The sequence below is a fragment of the Canis lupus genome, unplaced genomic scaffold (genome assembly GCF_011100685.1).
Source record: "Canis lupus familiaris isolate Mischka breed German Shepherd unplaced genomic scaffold, alternate assembly UU_Cfam_GSD_1.0 chrUn_S1738H1934, whole genome shotgun sequence".
NCBI classification, from domain to species: Eukaryota; Metazoa; Chordata; class Mammalia; order Carnivora; family Canidae; genus Canis; species Canis lupus.
Genome location: NW_023330588.1, coordinates 22,191 through 41,767, shown reverse-complemented (window position 1 = coordinate 41,767; position 19,577 = coordinate 22,191). Strand labels below are relative to the sequence as shown.

Here is a 19,577-nt window from a genome sequence, read left to right as displayed (position 1 = left end):
GAAATACAGGTCAAAAGCACAACGAGATCCCACCTGACGCACCAGTGACCGCGGTGAACGTTAACAAGACAGGAAGCAGCGAATGTCAGTGATGATGTGGCGAAAGGGGAACCCTCTTGCACTGCTGGTGGGAATGTGACCTGGTGCAGCCACGCCTGGAAAGCCGTGTGCAGGTGCCTCAGAGAGGTAACAACGGATCTACACTGTGATCCAGCATGGGGGTGCACTGGTGGAGATGTACCCCAATGATACAGATGCAGGTAAATGCTGGGACATCTGCACCCCGAGGTTTCAAGCGGCAACATCCATGATAGTCACTCTGTGGAAGGAGCCTCGGTGTCCATCGAAAGATGAATGGATAAGGAGGGTGAGTGGTCTCTGTACACAATGGAAGATTACTCAGCCGTTAGAAACGACGAACACCTACCATTTGCTTCGACCTGGATGGAACCGGAGGGTATTAAGGCTGAGGGAAAGAAGACAATCGCGAAGGACAAACATCATATGGTCTCATTCTTCTGGGGAGGATGAAAACAATAGTGAAAGGGGAGAGAGGGGAAAGGAGAAAAAAATGAGTGGCAGATAGCAGAAAGGTAGACCGAACAGGAGAGACTCCTAACCCTGGGAAATGAACAAGGGGTGGAAGAAAGGGAGGAGGGTGGGGGGTGCGGGTGACTGGGCAACGGGCACGGAGCGGGGCACTTGATGGGATGAGCCCTGGGGGGTTATGCTCTATGTTGGCAAAATGAACCCCAATAGGAAATAAGAAACACACCTATAAAGAAACACACAAACCTCCCGAGACACAAACGTCCGGGGCCAGATGGCTTCCTAGGGGAATTCTATCAAACGCTTCAAGAAGAAATCATACCTGTGCTACCAAAGCTGCTCCGAAAGATAGAAAGAAATGGAATACTTCCAAACTCGTTCTTGGAGGCCAGCGTCACCTTAACTCCAAAACCCAAGACCCCCCCCACCCAAAGGGAGAATTCTGGACCGATGTCCCTGATGAACACGGATGCACACCTCCACAAGCTATGAGCCAACGGGATCCAACAGGACATTATTAACAAGTTACTCACGATGACCCGGTGGGCTTTATCCCCGGGGTGCAAGGCTTCTTCAGCACTCAGAAAGCACTCAAGGTGCTTCATCAGATCTGCAAGAGAGAAAACAAGAACCAGATGATCCTCTCAAGAGACGCAGAGGAAGAAGCATTTGACAAAACACAGCATCCATTCCTGATCCAAACGCTTCAGAGTACCGGGATAGAGGGAACGTCCCTCAGCATCTTCAAAGCCATCTACGAAAAGCCCGCGGCAAATTCTCATTCCCAATGGGGAAACACTGGGAGCCTTTCCCCGATGACCAGGCACGAGACGGGGATGTCCACTCTCACTGCTGCTATTCTCAACATAGTACGAGACGTCATGGCCTCAGCAATCAGGCAATGAAAAGAAATAAAAGGCATTCAAATCGGCAAAGAAGAAGTCAAACTCTCCCTCTTCACCGATGACACGATACCGTACCTAGAAAACCCAAGATGGCTGGAACTCCTACAGCAAGTTCGGCAGTGTGGCGGGATACAAACTCGGGACCCAGAAACCAGTGGCCTTTCTGTAAGCGAAGAATGAGACCGAGGAAAGGGACATCGAGGAAGGGGTCAACCCCATTTATACAACCGCAGCACCCAAAAAAAGCATGAGCTACCTAGGAATAAACCTAACCAAAGGGGTAAAGGATTGCTACCCAAAACACTGCAGAACATGTCTGAAAGAAACTGAGGAAGACACAAAGCGATGGAAAAAGGTTCCATGCTCCTGGTTTGGAAGAATTAATATTGGGGAAAATGTCAACGTGACTCAGGGCAATTTACACAAATAGTGTAATCCCTCTCAGAAATACCATGGACTATCTTCAGAGAGCTGGAAAAAATCATCTGAAGACTTGTGTGGAATCAGAAAAGACCCCGAACGGCCACGGGAATAGTAGCCAAGAAATCCAATGCAGGGGGTGGGGGTGGGGCAGCACAATGCCAGATTTCAGGGCGCGCCTCAAAGCTGTGAGCATCAGGACAGTGTGGTACTGTCACAGAAACGGACACATGGATCAATGGAACAGAGGAGAGCATCCAGATGTGGACCCTCAACTCTACGGGCAACTAATATTTGGCCAGGCAGGAAAGATGGGAAAAAAAAGACAGTCTCTTCGATCAAGGCTGCTGGGAACACTGGACAGCCACATGCAGAGGAATGAACCTGGACCATTCCTCTCACACCAAACACAAGGATAAACTCAAAATGGATGAAGCATCTAAATGTGAGACAAGATTCCATCAAAACCCCCCGGGAGAACACGGGAAACAACACCCTTCTTGAACTGGGCCACAGCAACTTCTTGCAAATTACATCAGCCACAAAGTCCAGAGAAACAAGAGCGAAAATGGATCGCTGGTACTTCATCAAGATGAGCACTTTCCGCACAGCAAAAGAAACACTCAACATAACTCAAAGGTGGCCCACAGAATGGGAGAAGAAGGTATGTGCAAATGACCCTGTCAGATAAAGGGCCAGCATCCAAGATCTCTGAAGAACCTCTGCAACTCCACAGCAAAGAGACCAACCATCCCATCCAGAAAACGGGAAAAGTCACGAACAGAAAAGTCACGGAAGAAGACCTATATGTACATGGCCAACAAGCAGGCAAGACAATGCTCTGGGTCACTGGCCATCAGAGTAATAAAGGTCAAAACCACAATGAGATGCCACCTCACACCGGTGAGAACATTAAAAAGACAGGAAACACCAAATTTTGGGGAGGCTGTGGAGAAAGGAGAACGTTTTCAAAATGCAAAAATTTCAGAGGTAGCCATACTCACCTGACAGGGACCAAGCGGGAGGGGCGGGCTCCTGGCCAGGCTGGGGTGCTTAGGGAGGGACCTGAGAGCTGGGAGGGGGAGGGGGGCGGAGTAAGAGCCAAGGGCTTGGGGAGGCTCCTGGGGCCCAGCAGCCCAGGCCCTCAAGCCACCGTCCCAAGGCCGTGCCCTGACATTGCAAGGTGCCTGCACCCTAACCCCTCTGAGCGCACGCACATGGGTTCCGCGGTACCTCCCTGAGCCCGGGGGAGGGGCCCCGCACCCTCCCTGAGCCGCCCAAAGGAGACCTGGCCTGACCTGTAGGAGGCCCCACCGCCGCCCCCCTCCGCCAACAGGTCCCACCACTCCTTCCCCGCAGCCCTCTGCCCGGCACCCTGGCGGCCCAAAGGGTGTGGGTCCGGCTCGCCACGGGGCCACCTCCATGCAGCCCCAAGGCCCGCTGTCCCCCTCCCGGTCCCTCCCAGGCACCCGCTGCGCCACAAGCGAGGGTCAGATGCCCCTCGCACAGCCACCCCAGGGCCCGTCACACCTCCCGGGGCCCACTCTGACCTGCGCGCAGGGGGCCGAGGCCTGCAGAGCCGCTGCCGCGAGCCCGGAGCGCGGGGAACCGCGGGGAACCGCGGGCCTGGACTGGGGGCGCGGCCGAGCTACCTCCTGCCACCGCCGGGTCGCATCTGCGCACAGCTCCTCCTGCGGCCAGCCGCGGCCCCCTTCAGGTCACGCTCGGGGTCAGGCGCAGGGGCAAGCTCCTGGAACCCTGTGGCCTCACCCCCGCTCCCGCCCCTGGGCCCGCCCCCCGCACAGAGGCCCGCCCTTCGCGGAGTTCAGAGCGGAGTGGAGAATGCCTATGCCTCTGCCGGGTAGTCTGGTCAGGCGCTGGGTTTGAGGCCTTGAGCCCCCCGCTCAGTCCCAAGGGACTCCTGCTCATGGAGGCACGAAGCCTCTCTCTGGCTCTGTGTCTCCCTCCCTGTCCTTCCGTCCGGGTCTCTGTCTCTCCCTCCCGGTCTCACTCTCTGTCCCTCCTGGCCTGGCCCTGTCTCCCTCCCTATCTCTCAATCTTAGCCACAGCAATCAGACATCAAAGAGAAATAAAGTGCATCCGGAATTGCAAGGATGAAGTAAAACTTTCACTATTTGCAGTTGACATAATAGTACACACAGAAAACCTTAAACACTCCTTCAAAAACATTCTATAGCTGAGAAATAAATTTGTAAAGTCACAGGATACAAAAACAACACACAGAAATCTGTATCATTTCTATACACTAATAATGAAACAGCAGAAGGACAAATTAATAAAATAATCCCATTTACAATTGAACCAGAAATATTAAAATACCTAGGAATAAGCTTAACCAAAGAGGTAAAAGACCTATACTCTGAAAACTATAAAACAATGATTAAAGAGTTGAAGATGACACAATTGGAAAGACATTCCATGCTTATGGATTAGAAGGCCAAATACTGGGATCCCTGGGTGGTGCAGCGGTTTGGCGCCTGCCTTTGGCTCAGGGCGCAATCCTGGAGACCTGGATCGAATCCCACGTTGGGCTCCCGGTGCATGGAGCCTGCTTCTCCCTCTGCCTGTGTCTCTGCCTCATTCTCTCTCTCTCTCTGTGACTATCACAAATAAATAAAAATTTTAAAAAAATTTAAAAAAAAGGCCAGATACTGTTAAAAGGTCTATGCCAACCAAAGAAATCTACACTTTGGATGCAATTCCTATCAAAATATCACCGGCATTCTTCACAGAGCTAAAACAATCCTAAAATTTATATGGAACCACAGAATACCCCAAGCAGCCGAAGCAATCTTGGAAAAACAAAACAGGAGGTAACACATTCCAGACTTCCAGTTCTATTACAAAGCTGTAGTAACTCAGAAAGTATACTGTTAGTACAAAATGGACACACAGATTAATAAAACAACACTAAAAAATCTATAATTATATGATCATTTACTCTCTGACAAAGCAGGAAAAAATAATGGGAAAAAGTCTCTTCAACAAGTGCTGTTGGGAAACTGGATAGCTACTTGCAAAAACAATGAAAGTAGGCCATTTTCTTACACCATACACAAAATATACTCAAAATGTATCAAAGACCTAATTGTGAGATCTGAAAGTATAAAAATTCTAGAAGAGAGCAATTTCTCTGGTATTCCTGTAGCGACATTTTTCTAGACATGTCCCCTAAACTATGAGGATGCAGCAAAGGTGGTCCTAAGAGGAAAGTATATAGCAACACAGGCCTTTCTCAAGAAACAAGTTGCAAAGACACAACATAACCTGAAATCTAAAGGAGCTGATAAAAGAACAACAGATAAAGCCTAAATCTAGCAGGAGAAGAAAAATAATAGAGTGGACCATAAAGCAATGATATGGGGGAAAAAACAGAAAAGATCAATGAAATTAATAGCTGATTCTTCGAAAGAATTAATAAAATCGATAAATGCCTAGCCAGACTTATCAAAAAGAGAAAAGAGAAAGGACTCAAAGAAATAAAATCATGAATGAAAAAGAGATCACAAGCAACACTGAAGAAATACAATTATAAGAGAATATTGTGAGCAATTATATCCCAACAAATTAGGCAATTTGGATGCATTCCTAGAAATATATAAACTACTAAAACGGAAACAGGAAGAAATAGAAAATCTGAACAGAGCCATAACCAGCAAAGAAATTGAATCAGATCTCAAAGGTCTCCTAACAAACAAGAGTCCAGGGCCAGACGGCTTCCCAGGGGAATTCCACCAAACATTTAAATAATTAGTACCTATTCTGAAACTGTTCCAAAAACTAGAAATGGAAGAATAACTTCCAAACTCATTCTATGAGGCCAGCATCAATCCCAACACCAAATAAAGACCCCACCCAAAAGAAGTACAGATCAAAGATCCCTGATGAATATGGATGCAAAAATTGTCACCAAGATAGTAGCAAATTGGATCCAAAAGTTCATTAAAAGGATTATTTACCATGACCAAAAGGAATTTATTCCTGAGATGCAAGGGTGGTTCAACAGTTGCAAATCAACATGATACACAACATTAATAAAAGACAAAATACAGCATTCTTTCTTGATTGAAACTCACTGCAGTATAAAGACAGAAGGAACTTACCTCAGTATCCTAAAAGCCATACAAAAAATCCACAGTGAATATCATCCTTAACAGGGAAAAACAGAGATTTTCTTCCAGGGTCAGGAATAAGACAGGGATGTCCACTCTCACTGCTGTTCAACATAGTGCTAGAAGTCCTAGCCTCAGAAATCAGACAAATAAAAAGCATCCAAATTGGCAAAGAAGTCAAACTTTCACTATTTGTAGACAACATGATACTTTATATAGAAAACCCAAAAGATTCCATCCCAAAATTGCTTGAACTGATGTAGGAATTCAGCAAAATCGCAGAATATAAAATCAATGCACAGAAGTCAGTTGCATTTCTATACACTAAACATGAACGGATGAAAGAAATGAAGGAATGGATCCCACTTACAATTGTCCCCCAAACCATAAGACACCTTGGAATAAACCAAAGAGGTAAAGGATCTGTACTCTGGATACTATGGAATGCTTATGAAAGAAATTGAGGAAGACATAAAGAAAAGGAAAAACATTCCATTCTCATGCATTGGAAGAACAAATATTGTTAATGCTACCCCAAAAGTTGTCTATTGCTACCCAGAGCAACCTACACATTCAGTGCAATCTCTATCAAAATACCAATTTTTAAAAGGTTTTATTTATTTATTCATGACAGATACACAGAGAGGGAGAGAGAGAGGCAGAGACACAGGCTGAGGGAGAAGCAGGCTCCATGCAGAGAGCCCAACGTGGGACTGGATCCCGAATCTCCAGGATCCGGCCCTGGGCTGAAGGTGGCGCTAAACCGCTGAGCCACCTGGGCTGCCCGCATTAGCATTTTTTACAGAGCTGGAACCAACAACTCTAAAATTTTTTAAAATAAATTTATCTTTTATTGGTGTTCAATTTGCCAACATATAGAATAACACCCGGTGCTCATCCCGTCAAGTGCCCACCTCAGTGCCCATCACCCCCACCCCCCACCCTCCTCTGCTTCTACCACCCCTAGTTCGTTTCCCAGAGTTAGGAGTCTTTCATGTTCTGTCTCCCTTTCTGATATTTCCCACTCATTTTTTCTCCTTTCTCCTTTATTCCCTTTCACTATTTTTTATCGTCCCCAAATGAATGAGATCATATAATGTTTGTCCTTCTCCAATTGACTTATTTCACTCAGCCATAATACTCTCCAGTTCCATCCACGTCGAAGCCAATGGTGGGTATTTGTCATTTCTAATGGCTGAGTAATATTCCATTGTATACATAAACCACATCTTCTTTATCCATTCATCTTTCTATGGACACCGAGGCTCCTTCCACAGTGCGGGTATTGTGGACATTGCTGCTACAAACATCGGGGTGCAGGTGTCCCGGCATTTCATTGCATCTGTATCTTTGGGGAAAATCCCCAACAGTGCAATTGCTGGGTCCATAGAGCAGATCTATTTTTAACTCTTTGAGGAACCTCCACACAGTTTTCCAGAGTTGCTGCACCAGTTCACATTCCCACCAACAGTGCAGGAGGGTCCCCCTTTCTCCACATCCTCTCCAACATTTGTGGTTTCCTGCTTTGTTAATTTTCCCCATTCTCACTGGTGTGAGGTGGGATCTCATGGTGGTTTTGATTTGTAGTTCCCTGATGGCAAGTGAGCGGAGCATTTTCTCATGTGCTTGTTGGCCACTGTCTATGTCTTCCTCTGTGAGATTTCTCTTCATGTCTTTTGCCCATTTCATGATTGGATTGTTTCTTTGCTGTTGAGTTTAAGAAGTTCTTTATAGATCTTGGAAACTAGCCCTTTATCTGATATGTCATTTGCAAATATCCTCTCCCATTCTGTAGGTTGTCTTTGAGTTTTGTTGATGGTATCTTTTGCTGTGCAAAAGCTTCTTATCTTGATGAAGTCCCAATAATTCATTTTTGCTTTTGTTTCTCTTGCCTTCATGGATTAATCTTGCAAGAAGTTACTGTGGCCAAGTTCAGAAAGGGTGTTGCCTGTGTTCTCCTCTAGGATTTTGATGGAATCTTGTCTTACATTAAGATCTTTCATCCATTTTGAGTTTATCTTTGTGGATGGTGCAAGAGAGTGGTCTAGTTTCATTCTTCTGCACGTGGATGTCCAATTTTCCCAGCACCATTTATTGAAGAGACTGTCTTTTTTCCAGTGGATAGATAGTCTTTCCTCCTTTGTCGAATACTATTTGGCTATAAAGTTGAGGTTCCACTTCTGGATTCTCTATTCTGTTCCATTGATCTATGAAACAACCCTAAAATTTGTATGAAACCAGAAAAGACCTCAAATCACCAAAGTAATGTTGAAAAAGAAAACCAAAGCTGGAGGCAGCAAAATTCTGGACTTCAAGCTGTATTACAAAGCTCTGATCATCAAGACAGTATGGTTCTGATACAAAACAGACACATATATCGATGAGACAGAATAGAGAACCCAGAAATGGACCATCAACTCTACGGTCAACTAATCTTTGACAAAGCAGGAAAGAACATCCAGTGGAAAAAGACATTTTTTCAACAAATGGTGTTAGGAAAATTATACAGCCACATGCAGAAGAATGAAACTGGACCACTTTCTTACACCATACACAAAGATAAGCTCAAAATGGGCGAAACACCTAAATGTGAGACAGGAATCCATCAAAATCCTAGTGGAGAATACATACAGGCAGCAATCTGTTGAACTCAGCCGCAGCAACTTCTTTCTAGACATGTCTCTGGAGACAAGGGAAACAAAAGCAAAAGTGAACTACTGAAACCTCATCAGGATAAAAATTTTTGCACAGTAAAGGAAAAAACCAACAAAACTAAAAGGCAACTATGGAATGGGAGAAGATATTTGCAATGATCTTATCAGGTCAAGGGCTAGTATCCAAAATCGATAAAGAACTTATCAAACTCAAGCAAAAAATTCAGTTGAGAAATGGACAGAAGACATGAACAGACGTTTGTCCAAATAAGACATACACATGGCCAACAGACACATGAGAAAATGTTCCACGTGACTTGTCATCAGGGAAATACAGATCAAAGCCAAAATGAGATGCCACCTCACACCAGTCAGAATGGCTAAAATTAACAAGACAGGAAACAACTGATGTTAGCAAGGATGTGGAGAAAGGGAACCCTTTTACACTCTTGGTGAGAATGCAGACTTTTGCAGCCTCTGTGGAAAACAGAATGGAAGTTCCTCAAAAACTGAAAAATAAAACCATCCTACCACGCAGTAATTGTACTATTAGGTATTTATCTAAAGGATACAAACATAGTTATTCAAAGTAGCTCAAGCAGTCCAATGTTTATAGCAGCAGTGCGTACAACAGCCAAAATATGGAAAGAGCCAAGATGCCCATTGAGAGGTGAATGGAGAAGCAATATATATGGATATAATATGGAATATTACCCAACCATCAAAAAGAATGAAATCTTGCCATTTGCAGTGATGTGACTAGAACTAGAGGGTATGATGCTAAGTGAAGTAAGTCAGTCAGAGAAAGACAGATACCATAATATTTCACACATACGTAAAATTTAAGAAATAAGACAGATGAACATAGGGGAAAGGAAGGAAAAATAAGATGAAAATTGAGAGGGAGGCAAACCATGGGAGACTCTTAACACTAGGAAACAAACAGGGTTGCTGGAGGGGAGGGGAGTGAGGGGATGAGGTAAATGGGTGATGGACATTAAGGCAGGCACATGATGTAATGAGCACTGGATGTTATATGCAACTGATGAATCACTAAGCTCTGCCTCTGAAACTAGTAAAACTATTCGGACTGTATCAAAACAAAATGCTTCTGCACAGTGTAGGAATCATCAACAAAACTAAAAGGCAACCTATGAAATGGTCTGGGGATATAGTGCACAGCACGGTGACTATAGTTAACAATATTATATATTTGAAAGTTGATAAGAATGTAAACCTTAAAAGTTCACATCACAAGAAAAAGAATTTGTAACCATGTGAGGTGTGGATGTTAATTAAATTTATTGTAGTAATTTCACAGTATATATATATATATATTTCAAATTAATATGCAGTACACTGTTTACTGGAATTTAAATAAAAATATTTTTAAACTGTTATATTCTTTACATTTATGCAATATTACATGTCATTTATATGTCAATAAAGCTGGAAAAATTAATTTTTAAAATTGTTTTTACGTTTTCCATCCACACCTCAGAGACAGTGCTATTATCCTTATTGGGCTTTTCGTTGGTTAATTTACATTCTTGAACTTGTACTATCTCATTATTCCTTGGCTCAAAGACCTCCAGTAGGCAGGAAGATACAAAACAATAATAAAAGTAGCCAAGAATTACCATGTTTGTGAAATCACTTAATTCTCACAGCAACTCCATGATATAGGGACTACTACCATGATCATCTTGTAGCTTAAAGATAAAGAGGGGCATGGAAAGCTGAAATAACATCCACTTTGGAAGAGCTAGTAACAGAAGGGGTAGGAATTTGAACCCAGTTAGGGATGAATCTTATGTTCATCCATAAACCCACTTCCTTAAACTACCTCTCTACAGTTTACAAGAACAGTTGTTGCCTCAGGAAGACTACACCCTGGAACATCCTCACTCAGAAAACAATCACAGGATGTAGAAGCCACCAGAAGGCAGGTAACTTCCACTTTTTATTCTATACTTCTACATTCTGAGGGTTTTTTTGCAACAAACATGTATTCTTTGTAATGATCATTATCCATAAAGATGGTACTTAAAATGGAAGACAGGGCATGACAAGTTTTTCAAAGAAAAGGATAAATTTAGCCCCAAGATCACAAAACTAAGGAGTATGCCCCCACACTCTCCCTCTATCTCTGGTAAGCACCAATCTATTCTGTTTCTATCAATTATTATGTAAGTGAGATTATAAGTGTTCGTCATTCTCTGACTTATTTCACCTAGCATAATTCCTCCAATGTCTATCCATGTTGTCATAAATGGCAAGATTTTCTTTATGGCCAAATAGTATTCCTTCATCCATTCATTTGTTGATAGATACTTAGGTTGTTACCATTGGTTAGCTATGGTGAATAATGCTGTGATGAATATGGGGTGTAGACATATTCAGGGTGGTGATTTTGTTTCATTAAGTTATATATCCAGAAGTGCATCTATTTATAGTTTCTTGAGGACCCTTCCTACTGTTTTCCATAGTGGCTGTCCCAATTTCCACTCTCAGATGGACCGCTTTCAGACAGTAAAGAGTGTCCCTGAGGAGAGCAGTGCTAGCCACTTGGATGGACACATGAAAGGACAAAGTTAGAGGGACCCAGGTAGAAGGAATGGGGCACTGAGAGGGGGGAATCCAAGGGCTTCTGTTCCTGTTATGACTTTGATTGCACCTCCAAAAGAGATATATTGAAGTCCTAAGCCCTGGATACCTGAGAATATGATCTTATTTGGAAATAGGGTCATTGCTGATGTTATCAGTTAAATGAGGTCATACTGAAATAATGTGGGCCCCAACCTAATACGGCTAGTGTCCCTATCCCTATAAAAAGAGGAGGGAGACACACAAGGGAACTCCATGTGAAGATGGAGGCAGAGATCAGAGTGATGTGTCTATAAGCCAAGGGGTGACAAAGATTGCTGCAGCCACCAGAAGCCAGGACAAAGGCATGGGACAGTATCTTCTCCACAGCCTCCTGAAGGAGCCAACCCTGCTGGCTCCATGTTCAGACTTTTAGATGCCACAACTGTGAGAATACACATTTTTGTTGTTTAAGCTACCTGGTTGGTGGCACTCTGTTATGGTAGTCCTAAGAAACCAAGACAGTTACCTTCATAATTTGAACCCAAGATGCCTCCCTGCTGCACACCTTCACACACACACCACCCTGTCCAAACTTTCATTCATAGCCCTCACATGAAACTTTCTAGTTTTTGACTTCTAGGCTTATTTTGTTAACTGGAAAACTTCCATATCTTCATCCTAACTCTTTTTCATTCACCCTTATATGTTCTGCCCATTACATGTTCGTATGGGGTTAGAAAATACCTTCTGGTCCTGTGAATTAGTGAGTGGGGAAGAGTGCTTTAAGCTGGTAGTAAGAAGTAGTTAGGGTGACATTTTCTCTCTTATAGTCATTTCCTTTCATGATCCCATGGCAGCTGGATGTAGAGTCTTGATTCTCACTGAGCAGTGGTCTCAGGGAAGCATCCCTATGCTGGGCCAAGAATCCCACCCAGACCTGCACATAACCTTTACCTCCCCTGGTTTACTGGCAAGATTGTCTGAGCATCACAATGTTGTGCACAATGCCCTGCACATCAGGACCTGCAGCCCTACTTCTTGTTATCAGGCCACCTGCCGGTACATCCTTACTCTGACTTGCCCACGTCTCAGATGAACAGTGGTGGGCCTCAGGATGACACCTTACTCTTAGCTCTCCAGACTGGCTTTTGAGGAGTTCCATCCCCACCTCTTGAAATAACCAAAAATCTGGGATTCAGGGTTGGGACCCTCATTCTTGGTATTGGTGGTTTCTCCACATGACAACTGCCTTTTCATTTTCCCTCTAGGCCTCAGGGAGTGGGATTTTCACAGGCTTACATGAATCTTACCTGAATCCCATTTATCTTCCAAGCCTCAGGTTCAGAAAAATGCTGCCTATCTGTGCTCTTGAATTACGAGCTCTATGAAAAGTGACGAGTGAGAGCATTATAGCAGCAGCTATAGCTAAACTTTATTCAAATCTAGTCATGCTAGCATTGTTCTAGGTGCTTTGAGCCTAGGCACTCTGGCTCCAGAATCCAGGTAAAAAAAAAACTGTAAGCTTTTATACTTCCCTTAGGCCCAGGTTCTTAGAAGGGATATGATAGATATTGGTGAGTACATCAAGGGCCAGAAATTGAGGGGGAAATGAGTAACTGGTTGTCTTTCTCCAGGGTGGGTTCCACCATGAACACTGCCTGTGCTCAACCCAATTCTATCACTTCCAGACCCTTCTCTGCCTTCTCAAACTTCGACCTAACTTTGGCCATTTGACATGTTCAGAAAAGGGTGGAATTTTGATGAGTTGGACATCTGCCAGGTATATAAGTGAATACCATAAAGAGGGCTTGAGTGTGTTTATGAAGCTTTTATTTCCTCCTCCGCCTAAGCATGACATAGTCTATCCTTGGAAGAAGTACAAACACCATCTGTCCCTTGTCAGGCCCAGTGACCAGAGGGCTTGGTCACTCAAAGAACCTGTACTCTTGGGTGGCAGGCTACCAGGGATTGTGCAAGCATTGGGTGGCCCCAGGCTGGGGGTGGACAACTTGACACCATCACATCTCTTTGGTCTGTGTCTTCCTACGTGTTTTTAGGGGTAGACAGTAATAAAAATTCCCTGCCTGAAATGATAGTCAGTGACTGAAGAACTAATGTTTCCCTCTGCCCTGGCTTCTCTTCATTTCTATCTTTCTCTTTAGAATGAGAAAGTTGGCTGTGACACCCTGTTTCAAAGACTCACATCCGAGGAAAATCCATTCTCAACAAGGCAGAAGATCAGGCCATTTGAGCATGCCCTGTGCCAATGAAAGCACATGTTCAGTTGTATACATTTGCCCTTGCTTTCAGATGTTTTTATTCTCGGTCTGCATCCTTCACCTTGAGATTTTAGAAGCTAGAAACACTTTCTTCTACTTAGTTGTAAGTCAGATGCTATTGCATGGAAACTTCATGGTCTTTAGCCAGCAGGGTGGACAGCAAGTTAGAGATGACAGCCATGTGTTATCCTGGTATCAGCCAGGCTAAGTACTGCTAAGTACTAAGAGGCTAAGTACCGCTGCTATACCAAGTGACTCCAAGGTGTCAGAAGCTACAAAATTAAAGATTTATTTCTTGCTCACACCATCTGGGTCAGCCGCATGTCTACTCTAAATCATATTAACCTGGGACTCAAGTTGATGGAGAAGATGCTTTCTAAAGAATTGCTGGGTGTCATGGTGGAGGGAAGAAAGAGCATGGAGATTAACACCACTGAACTGTGCAATTAAAAATGTTTAATATAGGGACGCCTGGGTGGCTCAGCTGTTGAGCATCTGCCTTTGGCTCAGGGCATAATCCTGAAGTCCCAGTATCAAGCCCCACATTGGACTCCCTGCATGGAGCCTCCTTCTCCCTTTGCCTGTATCTCTGCCTGTCTCTCCCTCTCTCTCTGTGTGTGTGTGTCTCATGAATAAATAAGTAAAATCTTTAAAAATTTTTAAGATAGTATTTTTTTACCTTATATGCATTGTACCACAATAAAAAAATGAAGAGAGATAGAGAGAACCATACTCCAAGTATACCCTAGCTTCTGCTGGAACATAGAATACACATTTCTGCTCACATTTTAGTATTCAGAGCAAATCATATGACCATGTCTATTGTCAGTGAGACAAGGAAGTATACTCTACCCTAACAGTGTCAGTGAATCTCTGAAGATACTAATACATTCTCTCAGACCCTGTTTCTTTTCACGAGCAAGCCCTTGGCTATTCCTCTAAGAACTGGGGAGGTAGGGCAGCAACAGATAGAGCTAGTTTTCTGTGGTTCTCCTGATGTTGAGAGCAGTTGGTGGTGGAGGCAACAGGCACGAGACAAAATTAGGAGACCCACATCACCTCTCAGTCAACTTTAGCCAAGTTTTGCATTTCTCTGAGCCTCAGATTCTTCATCTGAGGAATCAGAGATTAGATCAGACAAGTGCTGATGTTGGTGCCAGCTGGAGCTTTCCTGTGCATCTTCTATTTTACCCTACTTTCTTATGTTGAATTCTACCCAGATAGACCTGGGGGTGTGGGGTGGTGGGAGGAGGCAGGGTGGGAGACACTGGTAAAAAGACTGGACAATCCTTGTTCTGCATCACCTCATTGAAGTATGACACTCCCATTCTAACAAGTGCTAACAAACCATCCCTCCACTGGTTTATTCCATGGACCAATGCAGAAGGGCTCCTTGAGAAGTGGAAAGACTAAAGACAAAAGGATTTGAAGCACAGAATCCTTTAATAATGGTAGCCCATTTGGGCATCGCTCTCTCTATGATTCAAAGGGGAAATTCCTTCTGGGGTTTGCTTCTGTACAGGGAAGCTCTTACAATATGTTGAGGAGAAGGTTGTTCTTCAAGCAAGTGTGTCCCAAGGACCTTCTCAGCAACACTAGGAGATAATAAAACATTCGGGTAAAACTACCAGTGCTGCCAAGATGAGCTCTATAACCAAGGGGACTTCCAAGGTGAGTGCCAACACATCTCTGCTCTCCCTCCCTTCCCATCCTTTATCCCAATCCATTGTCTTATGTCTGTCTTTTTTTAAATTTTTTTTAATTTATTTATTTATGATAGTCATACAGAGAGAGAGAGAGAGAGAGAGAGAGAGAGAGAGAGAGAGGCAGAGACACAGGCAGAGGGAGAAGCAGGCTCCATGCACCGGGAGCCCGACGTGGAACTCGATCCTAGGTCTCCAGGATTGCGCCCTGGGCCAAAGGCAGGCGCCAAACCGCTGCGCCACCCAGGGATCCCTTATGTCTGTCTTCTAAGTACCTTCCTACGACCTGTCTCTCTGCTTCTGAGCTGCCTATTGATTTTCCTCACTGACTGTCTTTCCTTCCTGTGAAGGGATAGGCACAAGCCCTTCTTTTAAGGAAGACTGAATGGCAGCTGGGCGGCTGGGATGGGTCCTCAGGATTTACACTAAGTATGAGTTTGTAGGTTTAAATTGTTTGCTTTTCCATTCCAGTTGAAAAGTGTTTGTCCTTGCCTATTTATTTCTTAACTCTCTCAACAGTACTTTTTTTATTGAAGTATAATTAACATACAGTATTATATTAGTTTCAGGTGTACAATACAGCGATTCAACAATTCTATATATTGCTCGGGGCTCATCAAGATAAACTGTACTCTTAATCTCTTTCACCTATATAATCCATCTTCCACCCACCTACCTGCTAGCAACCATCAGTTTATGCTATTTAAGAGTGGTTTTTGTTTGCCTTTTTAAAAACCTTTGTTTGCTAATTTGTTTCATTTTTAAAATTCTATATATGAGTGAAATCACATGATAGATATTTATTTTTCCTTGACTGCCTTATTTCACTTAGCATTTATGCTCTAAATCCATCCATGTTATTTGAAATGGAAAGATCTCATCCGTTTTTATGGTTGTGTAATATCCTCTTGTATAGACACGCCTGGGTGGCTCAGTGCTTAAGCATCTGATTTTGGCTCAGGTTGTGATCCTGGGGTCCCAGGATTGAGTCCCATACTGGGCTCCCTGAAGGGAGCCTGCTTCTCCCTCTGCCTATATCTCTGCCTCTCTTTCTCTGTGTCTCTAATGAATAAATAAATTTATTTATTCATACACACACACACACATACATATCACGTGTTCTTTATCCATTCTTCAGTCCATGGACACCCGGGTTGTTTTTTCATATATCAGCTATTGCAAATAATTCTACAATAAACATAGGGGTGCATATATCTTTTCAAATTAGTGTTTTTCATTTTCTTTGGGTAAATACCCCAGTAATGAAATTATGGGATCATATGGAATTTCCATTTTTATTTTTTTGAGGAACCTCCATACTGTTTTCCACAGTGGCTATCCCCAATTTGCATTCCTACCAACAGCACACAAAGATTCCATTTTCTCTGCACCCTCACAAATAATTGTTATTTCCTATGTTTTTTATTTTAGCCATTCTGACAGGCATAAAGTGATATCTCATTATAGTTTGAACTTGCATTTTCCTGATGATTAGTGATGTTGAGAATCTTTTTTTATGTGTCCGTTGGCCATCTATATATCTTTCTTGGAAAAATGTCTATTCAGGTCCCATGCCCATTTTTTTTTTCCATGCCCATTTTTTTTAATTTTTATTTATTCATGATAGGCACACAGTGAGAGAGAGAGAGAGGCAGAGACATAGGCAGAGGGAGAAGCAGGCTCCATGCACCGGGAGCCCGAAGTGGGATTCGATCCCAGGTCTCCAGGATCGCGCCCTGGGCCAAAGGCAGGCGCCAAACCACTGCGCCACCCAGGGATCCCTCCATGCCCATTTTTTAATTGGATTATTCGTGGGGCTTTTTTGGTATTGAGTTGTATAAGCTCTTTATATATTTAGAATATTATTTATATATAATTTTTATTAGTGTTTATATTATTTATATATTTTATTTTTTATAAGTTATATATTATTTATATATTTAATTATATATTTAAAAGATATATATAATTTGCAAATATCTTTCTTCATTCAGTAGGTTGCCTTTTTATTTTGTTGGTGATTTTCTTTGCTATGCAAAAGCTTTTTATTTTGGTGTAGTCCCAGTAGTTTATTTTTGTTTTATTTCCTTTGCTAAAGGAGATATATAAAGAAAAATGTGTCTACAGATGATGTGAAATTACTTCCAATGTTTGGTTATGGACTGGAAGAACGAGTATTGTCAAAATGTCCATACTACCCAAGCAATCTACAGATATGCAATTCCTATCAAAATACAACAGTATTTTTTACAGAACTAGAGAAAATAAAAGTAAAATTTGCACCACAAAAGACTGAGTAGCCAAAGCAATCCTGAGGGAATAAAGCTCAAAGTATCACAATCCCAGATTTCAAGATACACTACAGAGCTGTAGTGATCAAAACAGTATGGTACTGGCACAAAAACAGACACATAGATCAATGGAACAGAAGAGAGAATGCAGAAATAAACCCATGCTTGTATGGTCAATTTATCTATGGCAAAGGAGAGAAGAATATACAATGGGGGAAAAGGCAGTCTCTCCCAAAAATGTGCTGGGAAAACTGGGCAGCTACATGTATACAAAAGCATGAAACCAGACCACTTTTTTATGCCATTCACAGAAATAAGCTAAAAATGTATTAAAGACTTAGATGTGAAACTTGAAATGATAAAATTTCTTACCAGTATTTTTTAAGACCACAAGTTACCTTCTGGCATCTAAGCATTTTTCTCCAGCCAGGGCAAAGGATCAATTCATGAAAGAAGCAAATAAACCAAATTCCTATAAGATCCTCTATCTTTCCACTTAATACCTACTCCCCTCCACACACACACACACACACACACACACACACACACACACCCTTCATGCCATCCTAGTTTTAAATAATTTTGATTTTGGGTGGAGGAATCATGGAATAAGCATGATCTTGGTTGGGGGATAATAAATTCTCTGAGCTCCTTTTATGGCTTACTCTTTGAGATGAAAATTTTCTTTCTTCATTCAGTGCCTCAGGAATCCTCAGTACCCAATGGCATTAAGTGTCCTGCCTGCTACAACGTGTATGATGTTTCCTGCGACCCAGTTCTTCTTGCCTGCACTGGTACAGAGACAAAGCGTGTGGAAGTTATTGGCATAGGTACAACTATTTCCACAGGATTCTTGGTGTTCATTTTCTCAAAGGATATATCTGTGCTAGTTATCTTTGCTGTGTAATCATTACTCCAAAACTTGGCAGTTTAAAACAATGAGCATTTATTATTTCATGGCATCTGAGGGTCAGGAGTTTGGAAGTGGCCTAGCTAAGTGCTTCTGGCTGAGTTTCTCATGAAGTTGTAATCTAGCTGTCAGCAGGGCCTGTCACCAGGAAGACCTGCTTCCAAGATCACCCATGTAGTTGTCAGGCTTGGTTCTTCTCTACATGGGTCTCTGTGTGGGCTGCCTGGATGTCCTTATAATGTATTCCCCCACAGCAAGTGATGAGAGAGAGAGAGAGAGAGAGATAGAGAGAAGAGAAGAGAAGAGAGAAGAGAGATAAGAGAGATGGAGGGAGGGAGGAAGAGCACTAACTGGCATTTCTCAGGGCAAATGATGACAGAGGGAGAAAAGGAGGAGAAGAGGGAGGGAGGAAGGAGATACTACAGTTTCAAAGTAATCAAATATCAGAAGGAACATTTCTTCACTTCTGTTGTATCCTGTTGGTTGCACAGATCAACTCTGATACAACATGGGAGAAGAGTATACAAGGACATGAATACTAAGAGATCGCAGGCCATCCTAGAGACTAACTACTATGTACAGCAAAGGCTGATACAGGGCCAAGTCCTAGTTCACTCTCCAAAGTTTGGAGGGAGCCATCTGTCAGAAGAGAGAAGGGGGAGAGGAGAGGACGAGGAGAGGAGAGGGAAGATGAAGAGAACACAACTGCTTTCCACAGGAAAGTCTGACACTTGGGAACATGTCATATCATGATCTCCTCGAATGGGAACTTGGGTCATTGGCCATCACCCTCTTCAACAAAGAGGGTGATACCTCAGTTCTGGTTTTTTTCATCACTACCATTATTGCTATTACCCAATCCCCATGAATAAGCATGATATGATTCTGAAATCTGCAGAAGGACTTGCCATTTTCCTGAGGAGGAAAAAAAGTATGGACTTGTAATAAGATGCACAGATGCCATTCAGATAGAAAACAACAGGTACCAAGGGGCTGTTTAGGTGAATACATGAGTTCTGACCTCAGGCTTTTTCCTCTCTTCCAACTATCTCTTGCCTCGTCAGAAGGTACAGACTCCAATCTCAGCTATGCATCTGACACAGCAGGGGCCCTTTGGGATTCATCCTAAACTGAGATGTCGGGC

At 43.1% G+C, this 19,577-nt stretch overlaps 2 long non-coding RNA genes across 5 annotated transcripts in view; one reads left to right on the top strand and one right to left on the bottom strand.

Annotated features, from left to right (window-relative positions):
- The window catches only part of LOC119878570, a 33,299-nt gene that overhangs the window by 1,655 nt on the left and 12,067 nt on the right, over positions 1-19,577 (bottom strand). Inside the window, exon 3 of the long non-coding RNA XR_005387011.1 lies at positions 1,083-1,159. This is a non-coding gene — a long non-coding RNA (uncharacterized LOC119878570). The remainder of the gene's footprint in view (positions 1-1,082; positions 1,160-19,577) is intronic.
- Positions 1-19,577, top strand: part of LOC119878569 — a 42,429-nt gene that overhangs the window by 22,201 nt on the left and 651 nt on the right. For 3 of the 4 annotated variants that reach the window (XR_005387007.1, XR_005387009.1, XR_005387008.1), the window contains exons 3-5: positions 10,518-10,610; positions 15,052-15,200; positions 18,222-18,353. This is a non-coding gene — a long non-coding RNA (uncharacterized LOC119878569). Of the gene's footprint in view, positions 1-10,517; positions 10,611-15,051; positions 15,201-18,221; positions 18,354-18,924; positions 19,326-19,577 lie in introns of those variants that run through there. The other variant, XR_005387010.1, reaches the window with a different exon arrangement.